This window comes from Triticum dicoccoides, chromosome 5A (assembly GCF_002162155.2).
Source record: "Triticum dicoccoides isolate Atlit2015 ecotype Zavitan chromosome 5A, WEW_v2.0, whole genome shotgun sequence".
Classification (NCBI taxonomy): Eukaryota; Viridiplantae; Streptophyta; class Magnoliopsida; order Poales; family Poaceae; genus Triticum; species Triticum dicoccoides.
This window is the reverse complement of record NC_041388.1, coordinates 665733639-665744342: the sequence shown is the minus strand read 5'-3', so window position 1 is coordinate 665744342 and position 10704 is coordinate 665733639.

The window sequence follows — 10704 nt, the reverse complement described above, 5'->3', positions numbered from 1 at the left end:
ATAATCTACCAGATATGTGAGCGCCAAGATGAGCAATGGGAGATGATCAGTACCAGGAGGGACAGATCCATTGCAGCCTTCATCCAGGAGTTAAACCAGCACATTCGTCGCCAGGAGAACCAAATGTGTGCAAGCATGATAGATCTGAAGAAGTTGATGACTAGGAACATGGAGCTTGAAGAGGAACGCAAGTCTACACGCGACGGATACGAGGAGGAAATTGCAATACTAGTAGAAAAGAATGACGACCTGACGAGGAAGCTAGGAGTATTCATGGGAGACCCCGCGCCAGGAGGAGATGACGACCATCCCAAGGACTACATCATCATCGACGACACCGACTCCGACACCGACAGTAGTGATGATGATTAGGAAGACGAAGCTAGAGCGGATATCATGGAGTCTTCCACCGATCAAAATTTCTAGTCGACCACCATATTATCAGTAGTATTCCCCCATGTATATAGTAGTAGTCCGAGTATTTTGTAACGGTGGCTAGATTGATTGTATGACCTTGTTTGAATTGAGTGGTGTGATATGAATGTGTTTATCTCATGTGCATATGGGTAGTGTTTTTCTCCTTATACCTCATTATATTCTAATCTCTCCCCTCTAAACCCATCAGATGCCTCCAAGACGTGTCCCCGGATTTGTCTTCCCACCGGAGCTCACTCAGTTGATCCAACAGCAGAATGCCTTGATGCAACTACTAGTCCAGAAGCAAGGCAACAATAACAACAACCCACCGCCACCACCTCCAGTGGACAACTTAGCCCGTTTTTTGAGGTTGAATCCGCCGGTGTTTTCCAGTAGCACCGAGCCCATTATTGCTGATGATTGGCTACGTGGGATTGGAAGGGAGTTGACCACCGCAGGTTGCACAGATGCGGAGAAGGTGTGCTTTGCCGCACACCAACTGGATGGACCCGCAGCCTCATGGTGGGAGAATTACTCAGCCACTTTTCCCATAGCTAATGTCACATGGGATCAGTTTCAGCAAGCATTCCGCACAACCCATGTCTCAACTGGAGCTATGAATATGAAGAAGCGTGAGTTCCGCAACTTACGCTAGGGAAACTGTATTGTGGGGCAGTGCGTGGATGAGTTTAGCAAGTTAGCCCGTTATGCCCCAGATGATGTGGCCACAGATGCCGTGAAGCAGGAGAAGTTTATGGAAGGACTGAATGATGAGATGAGTATGCAGTTGATGGGGGAAACATTCACTAACTATCAGGAGTTGTTAAACCAGGCCCTAATGATTGAAAGCAAATAGCAGCAGATAGAGAGCCGCAAACGGAAGTATGAACAGGGGAAGTACAATTCTGGAGCTCGGCAGAAGCCTCGCTTTACCCCTAACTCCAGAAGTTACACCCATAACCACGGAGGCCATACTCACAATGGAGGAAGTTCCCATAACCACAGTGGGCCTAAGAATGGAAACGGGAATGGAGCAAGCAGTAGCCAGAACCGCCCCAACCCAGCAATGGCCGCCAAGAAGGACCTGACCCATGTTACCTGTTACAAGTGCAGGAAGACAGGGCACTATGCCAATGACTGTTCTGAGTTGAAGAATGGCAATGGAAATGGAAACTCTGGGAAGAAGCCCAATCCCTTCACCAGAGGTCAAGTGAACCACATCAATGTGGAGGAGGTTGAAGAACAGCCTGACGCAGTGATCGGTAAGTTTTTGATTAAGTCATTTACCGCACTCGTTCTTTTCGATACTGGTGCATCGCATTCATACATATCAATGGGATTTGTGGACAAGTTTAAGTTACCAACCTTAGCCCTTAGGTCACCCATGTTAGTAAGCTCACCAGGAGCAGAGTATATGGCCAGCCGATGGTGTGATCGGTTACCCTTGACCATTGGTAGCCATGTTTTCCCCTCAGACTTAATAAATTTGGAGTCACAAGGATTGGATATAATATTAGGCATGGATTGGTTATCGAAGTATGGAGGAAACATTGACTATGCTAGTAAGTCAATTCTGCTCACCACCCCGGAGGGAAAAAGGATCAAGTATGTATCTACACATTCGTCAACGAGGACCCAAGTAAATTCTCTTTCGGGGGTTGTTCAGGAATAAGTGCCTGTTGTGAGGGATTACCCGGATGTATTTCCAGAGGAACTACCAGACATGCGACCAGATCGGGACATAGAATTTCTGATAGAGCTATTGCTAGGCACCGGACCAATATCAAAGAGACTATATCGGATGCCCGCAAATGATCTGGAGGAAATTAAGAAGCAGATTAAGGAGCTACTGGAGAAAGGTTATATTCGACGAAGTTCATCCCCGTGGGGAGGCCCAGTGCTTTTGGTTGAGAAGAAGGATGGATCTTTGAGAATCATTGTTGATTATCGTGCATTAAATGAAGTAATGATCAAGAACAAGTACCCACTACCGATGATCAATGATTTGTTTGACCAGCTGCAAGGAGCTAAAGTATTTTCCAAGATCGATCTGCGATCAGGATACCACCAGTTGAAGATCCGGGAAAAAGATATACCTAAGACAGCTTTCACCACAAGGTATGGGCTATATGAGTACACGGTCATGTCATTTGGATTGACCAATGCCCCTGCTTACTTCATGAGTATGATGAATAAGGTGTTCATGGAGTTTTTGGATAAGTTTGAAGTGGTGTTCATTGATGATATTTTGGTGTACTCGAAGAATGGAGAGGAACACAAGGAACACTTGCGCTTAGTTCTCGAGAAGCTCAGGGAACATCAATTGTATGCCAAGTTCAGCAAATGTGAGTTTTGGTTGAAGGAAGTAGGATTTCTTGGACATGTTATATCAGGAGAAGATATAGCAGTAGACCCCACCAATGTTCAGTCTGTAACTGAGTGATTGGCACCCACCTCAGTTGGGGAGATCCGCAGTATTCTAGGACTTGCAAGATATTATCGGAGATTCATTGAGAATTTTTCCAAGATTGCGAAGCCTATGACGGAGTTGTTGAAGAAGGACACCAAGTTTAAATGGACGAATGAATGTGAGTCGAGTTTTCATGAGTTGAAGAAATGTTTGGTTACAGCCCCAGTACTGATTCTTCCGGATATATGCAATGATTTCCAAGTGTATTGCGACGCTTCTTGCTTGGGACTTGGAGGAGTACTTATGTAGGACGGAAGAGTTGTTTCATATGCCTCATGACAACTTCGATCGCATGAATTGAATTATGCCACGTGTGATTTGGAGTTAGCAGCTGTGGTGCATGCGCTCAAGACCTGGAGACATTTTCTTATTGGAAACCCATGTAATGCGTACACGGATCACAAGAGTTTGAAGTACATTTTTACACAGAAGGAGTTGAATCTCGGGCAAAGGAGATGGTTGGAGCTTATAAAGGATTATGATATGAAAATGCATTATCACCCAGGAAAGGCCAATGTCGTAGCAGACACTCTGAGCCGGAAGAGTTATGCCAATACCCTTGTAAGCGGAAGATTACCGCAGGAGCTAGTCAAGAACCTCAATGAGTTTCGTTTGAAGATAGTTCCAAGAGGTTTTGTGGCAACAATGGAGGTTCAGTCTACATTATTGGGAAAGATTCAAGAAGCTCAGAAGGATGATAAGGAAATCACTGAGATAAAGGAGAAAATGAGCAAAGGAAAATCCAAGGGTTTCCGTGAGGATGAGCACGAGACCTTATGGTTTGAGGATCGTATTTATGTACCCAATAATGTTGAGATAAGGAAGTTAATACTTTGAGAAGCTCATGACTCGCCATACTCGATTCACCCCGGAAACACCAAGATGTATTTGGATTTGAAGGAGCGTTTCTGGTGGACGGGTATGAAGAAGGATATTGCCAAGTATGTAGCAGTGTGTGATGTATGTCAGAGAGTGAAGGCAGAACATCAGAAGCCAGCAGGATTACTGCAGCCTATGCCGATACCTGAATGGAAGTGGGACAAGCTTGCATTGGATTTCATCACGGGATTGTCCAGGACCCGATCGGGATATGATTCAATCTGGGTAGTAGTTGATCGTTTGACAAAGGTAGCTCACTTTATCCCCGTGAAAACCACCTATACAAGCGTGAAGTTGGCCAAAATATATATGACCAGGATCGTATGTCTGCATGGAGTTCTGAGAACCATCATATCAGATAGAGGGACACAATTTACCTTGAAGTTTTGGAATCAGTTGCACCATACTTTGGGTACTAGGCTAGAGTTCAGTATAGCCTTTCATCCGCAGACAGATGGACAGACGGAGAGAGTCAATCAGATTCTGGAGGACAAGTTGAGAGCTTGTGTGCTAGATTATGGATCTAGTTGGGATGATAATTTGCCTTACACCGAGTTCTCATACAACAACAATTATCAGGCTAGTTTGAAGATGGCTCCGTTCGAAGCCTTGTATGGAAGAAGATGACATGCACCGTTAATGTGGGATGAAGTTGGAGACCGACAGCTGTTTGAACCGGATTTGGTCAAAGAGTTCGAAGAGAAGGTTAAGTTGATTCGAGACAAACTGAAGGTTGCTCAGTCCAGGCAGAAGAGTCACTACAAGAAATATGTCAACTTGTTACCACCACTATTGGTCACTAAATGGTCACAAATTTCCATTAGTGACCTTTTTGTGACCAAAAACATAAGGTCAAAAGTTGGCCGTCATAAACTGACTATAGCGACCTTTCTTCTGGAATGGTCGAAGACGTTTACGACCAAAATACGTATACTATTTTGTTTTGGTCACTAGCAACCTCCCCATGCCACGAAGGCATCCAGCGTGGCAATCTGACGTGGCACAAGATTCAGCCCGGTCCAATTCAGTGTTTATATGGGCCGAGCCCATTAATTCAGCCTTTTTTATATATTTTTTCCTGTGAACTTTTGGTCGACTTCATGGGCCAAGCCCAACAATTCGGCCTTTTAATTTTCTAGGCCATGGCCCTTTTGTGGACCATTTCGTTAAGCCTTTTTGTTCAGGTTTCCCAGAAGTAAATAATGTTCCAGTCCACTATTATTTGGGTCGTAGCCTTTTTAGAGCCCATATATTATTTGGTCCAATAGACCATTTGGTCTTTTTATTCACTGATTTCCAGTTTACACGCTTGAACAACAAACACTCAATAATTCTCTTGATTAAATGATTAAATTTAGAAATCATTTAGCCAAATACACACAACAGCGCATACAATCCGCACGTCCAACATCAACTAAAACAAGCAAAAACAAATACACAAGCACATACAAGTATGCTTACAAGCAAAAACGGATACACAAGCACCAAAACATGGTGCAACATCAACTAAAATGGTAGTGCGCATCTCCAGACCTCTTCTGATCTTCCGTCACAGCAGCAGCAGCCTAAACAAAATTAGATCCTGATCCAGATCACCAAAAAGAAACATTATTAAATGTTTAGAGACAATGCCATCAACATGAGGCGGTAATCCAACTTAACACTTTGTCAACATATTTTACATGTGCAAAGGTATTGAGACAATGACATCAACAAGAGAATGCCTCTTGTAATTGTTGTACGCAGCTCTATATGTACCATGTACTGAACACTAAGGAAGTACCAACTACAGTTTCAGTAAAACTACATTGATCAAAGGGACCAGGATAAACAAATAGTTGAGAGATCTTTCTTTTTGTTTGAGCAGTCATGGGCTCGCAGAGAAGGTATAGCTACAGAAGTAGAATATGACCAGTTAATATATTGCAGAGAAGGTTTTTGTGCATCAGCACTGAATCAAAGAACATATTCTCAATAATTTAGACACATCATTTCCAGTTGTTGCAACATCAGCTTGAGGCTGCTTCTCTATTCTCAATAATTTGTGCATCGGTCATTTCTACAGTTTCAGTAAAACTATAAGAACACAAAGTAAAACTACAAAAACTATAGTTTCAGTCAAATTATATGTACCATGTACACATAGATTCAAGTATGATACTAAGTGAGCAGGTAGAATCATCCAAGCATGGAGGCAAGTGTCTCACCTGCGGCAACTGACCAGGAGCGAAGTTGAGCATGGCCGGGGCAGGAGCAGCTGGAGTAGCACGGCCGGCCTTGAGGTCTGGGGCATCCACAGCCTGCCTGGCATCGGGTGCCCAGACCGAGGGGAGCATCGGGGCGTGCCTGCATGAGGAAGGAAAGCAGCATCAGAGAGTTGAAGGGAAGAAATCAAAGATGAGGGTACCTTGAGGAGCAGAGCAGAGCAAAAGTACTATAAATTAACAAGGCAAGGGTCATTGTTATCCTGGTGGCATTGACAGGCTGCAAAATTGCCTCTACAGTTTATTGTTTAGCTATGATAAATAAGTTGGTACAAGAATGATTGTGGCAACAGTAGATACAGTAAGAATGCAAAGTACATTTAGTGAGAATTGTATTCTTATAATTAAGCTACCAGCAGAGAAGCAGAAAACTGCCGAACAGACTAAGGCACTGATTGTAGTACAGAAAGCACTCCAAATTCAGATGTGCTGGACCAATTCAGAACTTCAGATCAGCTCAGAACTGTTTTCCTAATCAGTTCATCCATTGCTAACAAATCTATACAGAAAGTAATAAATTGTACCCCCTAATAGAGACCAGGAATTGGGCCAAATAGCTCGTGTCAACTGGCTACCATTCGAATTATTATTGTACCATGGCATAGAAAAAATTCAGTAACCTCACTTCTACAAATTAACCTGGTGTTGTTGTACTCCTACACCATTCAAGCTCATGGTCGGATAAACAATACTAATAAGTAATAACCCATAGATAGCTTGGTACAGAAGCAAGCAACCAGTTAATACTAGCTATCTGAAGGAACAACAAACAGTGACAATTGACAGCAGCTGAAGAAAAATACGATCCTACTGCTACTCTCATCCATTAAACTGACATCATATAATACAAGATATCTCAAGGAAGGAGAGAAGGGAATATGGGGTTGGCGTCGGTGAGGAGGTGCATGATCTCCATGGTGTGCTTGATGATGCGGGTCAGCATGACATTCTTCCTGTTCTGCTTGGCCTAGTAGCGCCCCGCCAGGACAAAATCAAATCAGTAACTGATGAGTCAAAGACCAATCAATCTTAATATGTCGACTGACGCTTCTGAATTTACTTTAAGAAACATATTCTCACTTGCAGATTTTCTCCATCAAGTACAGGGACGAAGCTGCCGTAAACGGCCTTGATGAGAATGTTCGCCTTCAATGACCTGACAAACATGATTTGAGATGGCAAGTAGTTTCTCAGTAAGGTAAGATAGATAGATGCCACTCCCTCCATCCCACAAGAAAAGATGTTATTACATCAAAAATACTGAAACAACATGGCGGAGTACACTGTAATTAGAAGCGCGTGCAGATTTAAGATTGATGTGTGCATACCTGAAGGCGTCTTGGCAGAAGTGAGTGTTGAGCTTCCCGTCCGCACCCTTGACCAGGTAGAAGTAAACAGCGGTCTGCTCCGATAGGCCGTCGTTGACCAGCACGAGTAGCCCGAACGGGCCGAGCAAGCCCCGCCCCGCCGCGTCGGCGCTCGCGCTGAAAAAGAGAGGATCAATGAAACTGAGAAACTTGTCCGAGTAGAACTAGATCGAACAATATTGAATGTCTATCTAGGATAAATTTCACAATGAATTGAGCTGGATTTTAAGAACTGAGAAAGCTAAGAGCTAAGAAAGCACAACCATGTAAGCTGCAGTTTGAGAGCTAAAGAAAAAACATGTGACTGTACTAAAGAAAAAGAAAGGTGCTCAGCTACAACACCAACTGATGTACTATGTGAGCTACAATTTTCAAATCAAAGAACAAAAGTCTGTAGGAATGATCCGACTACTCATCACAGAAATCTCATATTATACTGAAAAATGGCAACTCTTGTTTGGATAGGAAAGTTCTAAGCAATTCAGTTCAGACAACCACCCCAAAAAAATCATGTGTTTTTTGAAAATTCTAGTGCAAAGAAACATGACTGAGTGCGCCACACCAACATAAGCAACTTACTACGGTACCAACTAATCTGTCACTTTGCCCCTCAAAAAGAAACAATCTGCCACTTTGGCCCCTATTTTTATAGCATTTTAGTTATAGAAACTGCAACTTTAATTGCTAAAACATGTCGCTAGTACATTGCAAACTGGTTTATACACAGGCAGTAACCGTGGTGAATGTACACTTGGAGCTATACTAGGATGTAAAAGGTTCTTACCAGTAACCGCAGTCAGTAACCAAGCCATGCCTCGCTTGTCTACTCGCAGCTAGTTGGGTAGCCTCGGCAGTTCAGAATCTTCTTAGGAGCGCAATGCATTCGTCTCGTTCATCCACCACCCTAAACATTCAAGTAAACGGAAGTGAGAGCTGGGAGCTAACTTAAGAGAGACTGCAGCGAATGAAATTAACAACTAGTTTTTTAATGGCTAGGGGTACACACAGCACATATATACAGTTAGAAAAATTGAGCAGCGGGGGGGGGGGGATTAAGTGGAGATGCTACATCCTCTTCATAGGAGACAATTCATAGGCAGCACTCAAGGTTTTTTTGGTGGCAATTGTTCTCGATCTAATTGTGCAATTGAATTCAAAACATCAAATGGATTGCAAATGAATTGATTCTAGGATGCAAATCAAATCATCTAAAGATGGACACACAGAGCATCTCTAAAGACAGACACAGAGCATGGCAAGGACCAGATGCTACGCAGAGCTACCACCTAGGCAGATGGGATCGAGCGGGGGGCAAAAAGAGAGAGTGGGAGGTGGATGACCGACGACCTGAAAACGCGCCAGGCAGTGGAGCCGGGGCCTGGAGGTCTCCGCGACGATGACCACGGCGCTCTGTGTGAGGAGGGAGGGAAGCCACAACGCATCAGGTAAGGGAATTGAAGAGAAAGGAAGAGCAAATCGGGAGAATATCTTACCTCGACGAGCAGTAGAAGGACGCAGACGGCCGAGCGGAAGCAGACGACGCCATGGAGATGGAGCACTAGGTCCAACCCATGGGGGCGCGGATCTGGAAGCCGACCCCATGGAGGATACGGAACCCCAGGTCCAGGCCCATGGCGGACCTGTCAACCGCAGCCGTCGCCGCTGCCATGGGGTTGGAGCTCCAGGTCCAAGCCCTTGCGGATCTGGGAGTCGGCGCCGTCGCCTGACCTGCTCGCGCGCACGATCTCTGTCTTCTCTTCCGATGAGGTGAGGGGAGGTGAGGGAGGGGGAGAGGGCGGGAGCACCGGCGGCGAGGTCGGAGGGAGACGCGGCAGCCAGGATCTGGCGCCGGAGGTGGCGGCGGCAAGGGAGGAGTGCAGCGCTAGGGTTAGCGCGAGAGAGAGGAGGGCTTGCTGCCGTGGGTGGGGTTCGCGCGAGAGAGAGAGGGGGTTGGGTGGGGTTCGCGAGAGAGAGGGGGGTTTGCTGCCGTGGGATGGGATGGATGGATGGACGGATGGACGGATGGATGCCAGGTCATCGATCCAAGCCACAAGTGATTCCACCAATCAGAATTAAGCTTAGGTAGTTTTGTTTTTTTTCTTTTGTTTCTCTTATAATTTACACCCTCTATTTCAGGGTAAACATTCAACATATTAACCACTTATAGTTTGCTAAAATGAACAAATAGTGTGCACATGTGTGTATCTTGGGATGACAAACAATGTTGATTTGGGGGGTTTTCACTTTCATTGCACAAAAGAGCCATTTTCCATTTTTCGAGTGCCCAAAATGAGTTTTTTGTGAAGAATCTACCATATATTTGTTGAAAAATTGGACCAACTCATTTTTATAAAATACTAGGCCATGTTTAATGGACAATTAACACAATGGTTGGGTGTCAAAAGCCTTGATCCACCTCTGGTGAAAAAGACAAATTCCCGCTGATTTAGTTGGAAGCGGGTCAAATTTGAACTGCAGCTGCCTCATAGTTTGCTATTTATTTTTTCCAAAAATCATTTCTAGGTACATAAGTACCTATTTAATCAGAGAAACACCAAAAAAAATTCCAAGATTCAACCACTAGCTAGGAACGGTCATTCCCGCCGTTTTGAGCGCATTTTGAAACGGGCATAAAAAATTCAAAAATTGGGAAACCTTCGCATTGTGTCATTATATGTGGCCAAGTTCCCAAGAAAAATAACAAACTTGTAATATGGCAATTATTTTAAAAAAAGTGTTCTCAGAAACGAGCTATCACGTGTGGAGATCAATGGCTTTCAAGCCAAATGATCAATCTTATGGCCATATTCATGGCATAGTTTGTTCAAATGATCTCATATTGTGCACAAGGGTGCATATTGGAATGGCAAACAATGTTGCCTAAGGAAGTTTTCATTTTCTTTGGACAAAAAAACCATTTTCCATTTTTCGAGTGCCCAAAAGGAGTTTTTTTGTGAAGGACCTCCAAAATAATTGTTGCAAAATTGGACCAAATCATTTTTCTAAAAAACTAGGACATATTTAATGCACAATTGACAAAATGGTTGGGGTGTAAAAAGTTTGGATCCACCTCTCGTGAAAAAGATAAATTTCCGCCGATTCAGCTGGAAGCGGGTCAAATTTGAACTGCAACTCCCTCATAGTTTACTATTTATTTTTTTCCAAAAAACATTCTAGGTACATAAGTATCTATTTAATCATAGAAACACCAAAAAAATTCCAAGATTCAACCACTAGCTAGGAACGGTCATTCCCGCCGTTTTGACCGCACTTTGAAACGGGCATAAAAAATTCAAAAAAAAATTAA